The 6,921-nt window shown below is 38.7% G+C and overlaps 1 pseudogene; it reads left to right on the forward strand.

The window, feature by feature from the left end:
* Positions 1–3,422: 3,422 nt before the first annotated feature.
* Positions 3,423–4,653, forward strand: LOC132232447 (ADP/ATP translocase 2-like; annotated as a pseudogene).
* Positions 4,654–6,921: the final 2,268 nt, after the last annotated feature.

Below are 6,921 nucleotides of genomic sequence, written 5' to 3' on the forward strand. Positions count from 1 at the left end.
TTGGGGGAAAAGGAAACATATGTAAAACTTTAGACAATAAAAAAAAGAAACCTGTAAACACATCTGTATACTTCTCCTGGATGGCTAGCTTCAAGAGGATGATGTCAAGGCTAGGCTGTGATCGATGGGCAGGTTACAGTCTGCATGTGACCACAGCCCTACTGTAAAATCTGACCAAAGACTAAGGGCCAGCCTTGACTAATGGCAACCATTTCCTTCTACTCAATGGAAACACCAACTGAAAATGGCACCTCTCAATGAAATCAACAATAACAAAAGGATTTTTTAAATAATCGAAACATTTATTGAGATAATTGTGCATTCACAGCATCTGTAAGTAATACTACTAAAAGGTCCTATGCACCCTTTCCCCAATCTCCCAGTGGTAGCATATTAGGAAACTATAGTGCAATATTGCCATGAGGCAATAACAGGGCTCAAAGGAAATGTTATCATGTACACAGGCACACTTACATATTAACATTGATGCAACCCACCAATCTTGCTGGGATTTCCCCAGGTTTACTTGTGCTCATTCGTGTGTCTGTGCATTCAGTTCTGTACAATTTTGTCATGTGTATGGGTTTTATATTTACCTTCACAATCTAGTTCTGTGCCCTTGACTTTCTCTTTGAAAACCACACACACGTTTTTGTCAACTCCACTCTACTCCTCCCTCCTCCCAGCTCCTACGCCATGATGACAACTAAGATGTTCTGCATTTCTAATTTTTTGTTATTTCAAAATTGTTACATGAATTTTTGTTTAACATTTTCCTATTGAAGGTGAACACCTGGGTTGTTTCTAGTTTGGAGTTATTATGAATAAAGCTGTGATGAACACTTGTGTCTAGTTCTTGGTGTAAATCTGGTTTTCATTTCTCTGGGGCAAATGCCCATGGCTGCAGTCACTTAGATGTCTTGTATTGCAATTGCATGTTTAGTTTTATAAGAAGCTGCTAAAATGCTTTCCAGAATGTACCATTTTACATACTCACCAACAGTATATGAGCAATCCAGTTTTTCCCTATCCTGGCAGCATTTAATGTCTCTATTTTTTTTTTCTGTCATTCTTATAGATGTGTAGTAATAGCTCATTGAAGTTTTAATTTGCCTTTATCTGATAAGTAATGATGTTGAACATATTTCCAGGTTCTCATTTTCCATTCATATGTCCCCTTTGGCAGAATGTATGTTAGTGTCTTTTTAAAAAATATACATTTTATTGATTTTTTACAGAGAGTAAGGGAGAGGGATAGAGAGTCAGAAACATCAATGAGAGAGAAACATCGATCAGCTGCTTCCTGCACACCTCCTACTGGGGATGTGCCTGCAACCAAGGTACATGCCCTTGACTGGAATCGAACCTGGGACCCTTCAGTCCGCAGGCTGACACTCTGTGCACTGAGCCAAACCAGTTAGGGCTGTATGTTAGTGTCTTACCCATTTTATTTGAATGTTTTCCCACTTTTGAGTTCAAGAGTTCTTTCTATATTCTAGATACCAGTCCTTTGTTGGATATGCAGTTTGAAAATACCTTCTCCAAATCTATATCTTGTCTCCCCCCCCCCTCTTTATATGGTCTCAGAGCATGTTTTTAATTTTGATAAGGTCTAATTTAGCTATTTTTCTTTTTATGGATTGTATTTTGGCTGCGGGTCTATGAACTCTTTGCCTAGATCCCCAAATTTTTCTCCTAAAAGTTTTATAGTTTTAGGGTTTATGTTAAAGCCCACAATTCATTTTGAATTAATTTTTGTATAAGGTGCACAATTTTGTCAAAGTTCCATTTTTTTGCCCATGGATGTCCAGTTTCTCAAGCACCATTTGTTGAAAAGGCCTCATTCTGCTCCCCCACCACCACTGAGTTGCTTTTGAAACTCAAAAGTCAGTCAAATATGTTTGTATCTATTTCTAAGTACTGTGTTCTGTTCCATTGATCTATAAAAGGAGAATCTTAAAAATTGTTTTTAGACTTAAAAAATCTGCTCAGTTTTATTGTTTATTTGGGGATTTTTGAATAAGCATACTCTGCAGTTTTAGTTTCTCATGTATACTAATTGCAACATGAGTTTGGAAAATAATGACACATGTACATACTTCTCTCTGTACATACATATAAATATGTATATTTAGATATTTGATAGACATATATTATGATATGCATATATATTTTTTAAAATATATTTTATTGATTTTTTACAGAGAGGAAGGGAGGGGGACAGAGAGTTCGAAACATCAATGAGAGAGAAACATCGATCAGCTGCCTCCTGCACACCCCCTACTGGGGATGTGCCCGCAACCAAGGTACATGCCCTTGATCAGAGTCGAACCCGGGACCCTTCAGTCCGCAGGCCAATGCTCTATCCGCTGAGCCAAACCGGTCAGGGCAGCATATATTTTTTAAAAGTTATTTTACATAGAGTAAGAACTCACCATATCACAAGTAATTATTTCAGTTTATGACTTGCCATAGTAGAAATAAACTTCCCTACATTATTCTTAAAGTAACAAAATCTGAGTTAGATGTGGTAAATTTGCTGTTACTATTTTCTTATCTTTTTTTACTGTCCTAATATTAATAATTAGCAATTGGGGCATAAGAGTTTTCTTAATTATGTAATTATACATATGTAAAACAAGCTGAGCACCTATTAATCACATTTTATGTCAGAGCAATAAAATTTTTCTTTCTTGTTACAAAATCAAGTTGAAATTTGCCATCTGATAGCAAGTTGACTATGAGCAGTGGAGAATAAGGCTCATATTTTGTGCTGAAAATCATAAGAATATTTATAATCATACAATATAAGGATCTAGATACACACGAATGCACACATTTCTTTAAAAAATGAAGTAATCATGCTACCAACATTTTTGAAGTCTGCAAAGAACTTGGGAACTATCAATATTGTCCCCTGAGAACCAAATTAGTGAAATTCATACTTACTGTGTAGAGATTATCTCACTGCAAAATTTGTTAAATGACAGAATATTTTCAAAGTCAAGGAATTCTTAGTAAATTTTTAACTAAATGTTAAAGACAAATATAACCAATTCAGTGTCATTAACAAGGTCTAAGAATGAGTTATCAACGTGAAATTCCAAAGAGAGAGTGAAACTTATCAGCGTGTCTCTGGAATTTCCAATAGCACAAATATCCTGATGTGAGTGTGTGTATGTGTGTGTGTCTGTGCACATGCACGGGGAGGGGGGAAATGAATGAATTAAATATTTATATTATTTATAGGTCGATAATACTGGACATTCCATTTTCTAATGTTCCAATATCATGCTCATGAGCTCCCTTCCAATTTCTATTGGTTTTCCCTACAGCATATCCATCAGAAGAAAATGCACCCACTGGCTTACACAAAATTGGCAGTTTGTTGACCATTCAGTTCCCCTTTAATTAATAACCTGGACTTCTGGCTAGAGCCCCAGAGTCCAGCCGGTTACAGTCCCAGGCCTGCAGTCACCCTCTTCTTCTTTTCAACATGACAGATGCCGCTGTGTCCTTTGCCAAGGACTTCCTGGCAGGTGAAGTGGCCGCAGCCATCTCCAAGACAGCCATAGCACCCATCGAGCAGGTCAAGCTGCTGCTGCAGGTGCAGCATGCCAGCAAGCAAATCACTGCAGATAAGCAATACAAGGGCATTATAGACTGTGTGGTTCGTAACCCCAAGGAGCAGGGAGTCCTGTCCTTCTGGCATGGTAACCTGGCCAATATCATCAGATACTTCCCCACCCAGACTCTCAACTTTGCCTTCAAAGATAAATACAAGCAGATCTTCCTGGTGGTGTGGACAAAAGAGCCCAGTTTTGGCGATACTTTGCAGGGAATCTGGCATCAGGTGGTGCCACTGGGGCCACCTCCTTGTGTTTTGTGTGTCCTCTTGATTTTGCCTGTACCTGTCTAGCAGTTGATGTGGGCAAAGCCAGAGCTGAAAGGGAATTCAAAGGCCTTGGTGACTGCCTGGTTAAGATCTACAAATCTGATGGGATTAGAAGCCTATACCAAGGTTTTAATGTGTCAGTACAGGGCATTGTCATCTACCGAACTGCCTACTTTGGTGTCTATGACACTGCAAAGGAAATGCTTCCAGATCCCAAGAATGCTCACGTCTTCATCAGCTGGATGATCGCACAGTACATCACAGTGGTGGCTGGGTTGACTTCCTATCCACTTGACACTGTTTGTCGCCACGTGATGATGCAATCAGGGTGAAAAGGAATTGTTATCATGTACACAGGCACACTCGACTGCTGGAGGAAGATTGCTCATGATGAAAGAGGCAAAGCTTTTTTCAAGGGTGCATGGTCCAATGTTCTCAGAGGCATAGGTGGTGCTTTTGTGCTTGTCTTGTATGATGAAATCAAGAAGTTCACATAAAATTATTTCCTAGCCCTCCCTCCCCCAGCCTCCGTGAACAGGCATGTTGTATTATGTAACATATCTTGAGCATTCTTGACAGACTTTTGGTTGTCTGTTTATCAGTGGCAACTATTTACTGGTTGAAAATGGGAAGCAATAATATTCATCTGACCAGTTTTCTCTTAAAGCCATTTCCATGGTGATGATGATGATGATGGGACACAATTATATTTTTCATTTCAGTTACTCCTGATAAACAACAGATTTGAAGAAATAAAAAATATCTGAAATATAAATAAATACATAAATAAATAAATACATAAAAATAACCTGGCCTTCTGGTCTGCAAATCAGTTCTTTTTTGATGCTGTATAGTTGTTAGTGTGAACCAGTGTCCTTCAACCCTAAGTAAACTCACAAAAATTGCTTTCTGTACCTGCAAAGTTGAGGATCAGACACCTTGGGTACTGACTACACCCCAAAGTGGCCATCCTGGGGTACCTGCCCTGACATTAGTTCATCTCTGTCCCCTAGTTACCATCTAATTTTATGCCCTTGGTCACCATCACAGGATGCATAATGAGAGTGAAGAAAAGAATGAAAGGCTGTAGAAAGGGGCCCAAATCCTTTTGTCACCACCCATGGATGTTTAGAATTATGGACTTATATAACTGAATTCTATATGCTGTTGACTAGTCAGCTTAATCTGGCTTATTTATCCACTGTCTTGAAAAATTACTTGTCACAAGAAAAACTGGCAGAATCTTCTAGACTTCTTGATCCATTTCATTTTGCAATGAGTGAACTGAATTTGCTACTCGAAACATTTGCATTGACTACTGCTAAGGAGCTGTGTCTTCTTTAGGTTCCCAACTATCCCACCTTCATTGCCAAGTGCTTCTTTACTAAAGTTTTGCGTTTACAAAATATAATTTTTACAGTTTTCCTTTTTCCTACTTGTAAGCCGACATAGCAGCTACTTTTCTTGTGCAATTCTTTTGTTACAGTGAAGTCTGTGACTCTGCTGTTCAAAGTATGGCCCATAGATTGTTGGCACCCATGATGCCTGTGTTGCCACTCATGCATGAAATAAGTAGAGAGAGAGAGTAAGCATTTGGGACATTGTATAGCAATTTAACATTACCATGGTATCCATGAGCATGGTTTTGTATTTTATAATAGCATCAGTCCATGATCAATAGAAAATAAAAATTCTGGTCTTTTCAAACACAGATGGTTAAGAAGCATGGTTCTATGACATTTTTAAATTAATTTTTATAAGACTAGAGGGCCGGTGCATGGATTTGTGCACTGGTGGGATCCCTCGGCCTGGCCTGCGGACATCCCCTGAGGGGTCCCAGATTGTGAGAGGGCACAGGCCAGGCCAAGAGATTCCACTGGTGTACAATTGGGACTGGGAGGGATGCAGGAGGTTGGCCAGCTGGGGAGGGACCACAGGAGGGCTCCAGAGCATGTCTGGCCCGTCTCACGCAGTCCTGATTGGCCGGACCCTAGCAGCAAGCTAACCTACCAGTCGAAGCATCTATCCCCTGGTGGTCAGTGTGTCTTAGCAACTGGTCCAACGGTCAAACCAATGGTCGGACACTTAGCATATTAGGCTTTTATTATATAGGATATCCTCATACAGGTTAGTATTTCCTTTGTGCTAATGTCTATGAATACAAAGTTAATGCTATTTTAATTTATACACAATTTTTATCCAATAAAATTTCCTTTGATTTGAACTCTCAATATGTAAATACTTAGATCAAAATAATGATAAAGATATAAGAGGCTTAAAATGAAAAGTCTTCTTTGTCCCCAATCATAGCTAAATATCTCAATTCCATGTATTCATTCATTTTCATTAATACTGCTGAGAAACTATATTTGCATAAGATCTGGGTTTACTCTCAATGCTGGTTCTTTCCATTGAGTACAAATGATGTATGAAAGAGGCAGCTACCTAGTATCTAACACTAGGGAATTTCCTAGAAACTGAAGTTTTTATACATCATCTTTATTACTTTGCTCACTTCCAGATTAATACTAAAAATTCAGTAAAAAGTTATGTTTGTGAGAGTTATAAAAGGGTAATAAAAATGTCATTCACTGGACAGTCTTTTTTCATGGTATGATGAAAATCCATTCAATGAGAATGCTCTGAACTCATAGTTTACCAAAGATTTCTACTAGGTGTTGTGAGAGATGCAAAAAAATAAAATAAAATAGGTGTGAGGATCCTCCCCTGCAGAAACAAACACACACACAAAAGAAGCCAGGTACCAAAGAAGAGCCAAATCAATGCTAAAGCCCTGCAAGCATGGTGCATAGTGTGTGCACTGATATTGGAAGGTTTCAGCTACAGGAAAGGTGATTCTGAAACTGGATGAATTTGATAAGTATGTTTATACAGTCAGAATGCTTAAAAGTACCTGCAGGATTTGAACAGGCAGAGGGAGAACAGTTGACAGCCATCCAAAATAGATTTTGGAAAGAGGAGATAGGCCTAGGCTGGAGTTTGGGGATTTGAAGGACACATAATGG

This window comes from Myotis daubentonii, chromosome 4 (genome assembly GCF_963259705.1).
Source record: "Myotis daubentonii chromosome 4, mMyoDau2.1, whole genome shotgun sequence".
In the NCBI taxonomy this organism is placed as follows: Eukaryota; Metazoa; Chordata; class Mammalia; order Chiroptera; family Vespertilionidae; genus Myotis; species Myotis daubentonii.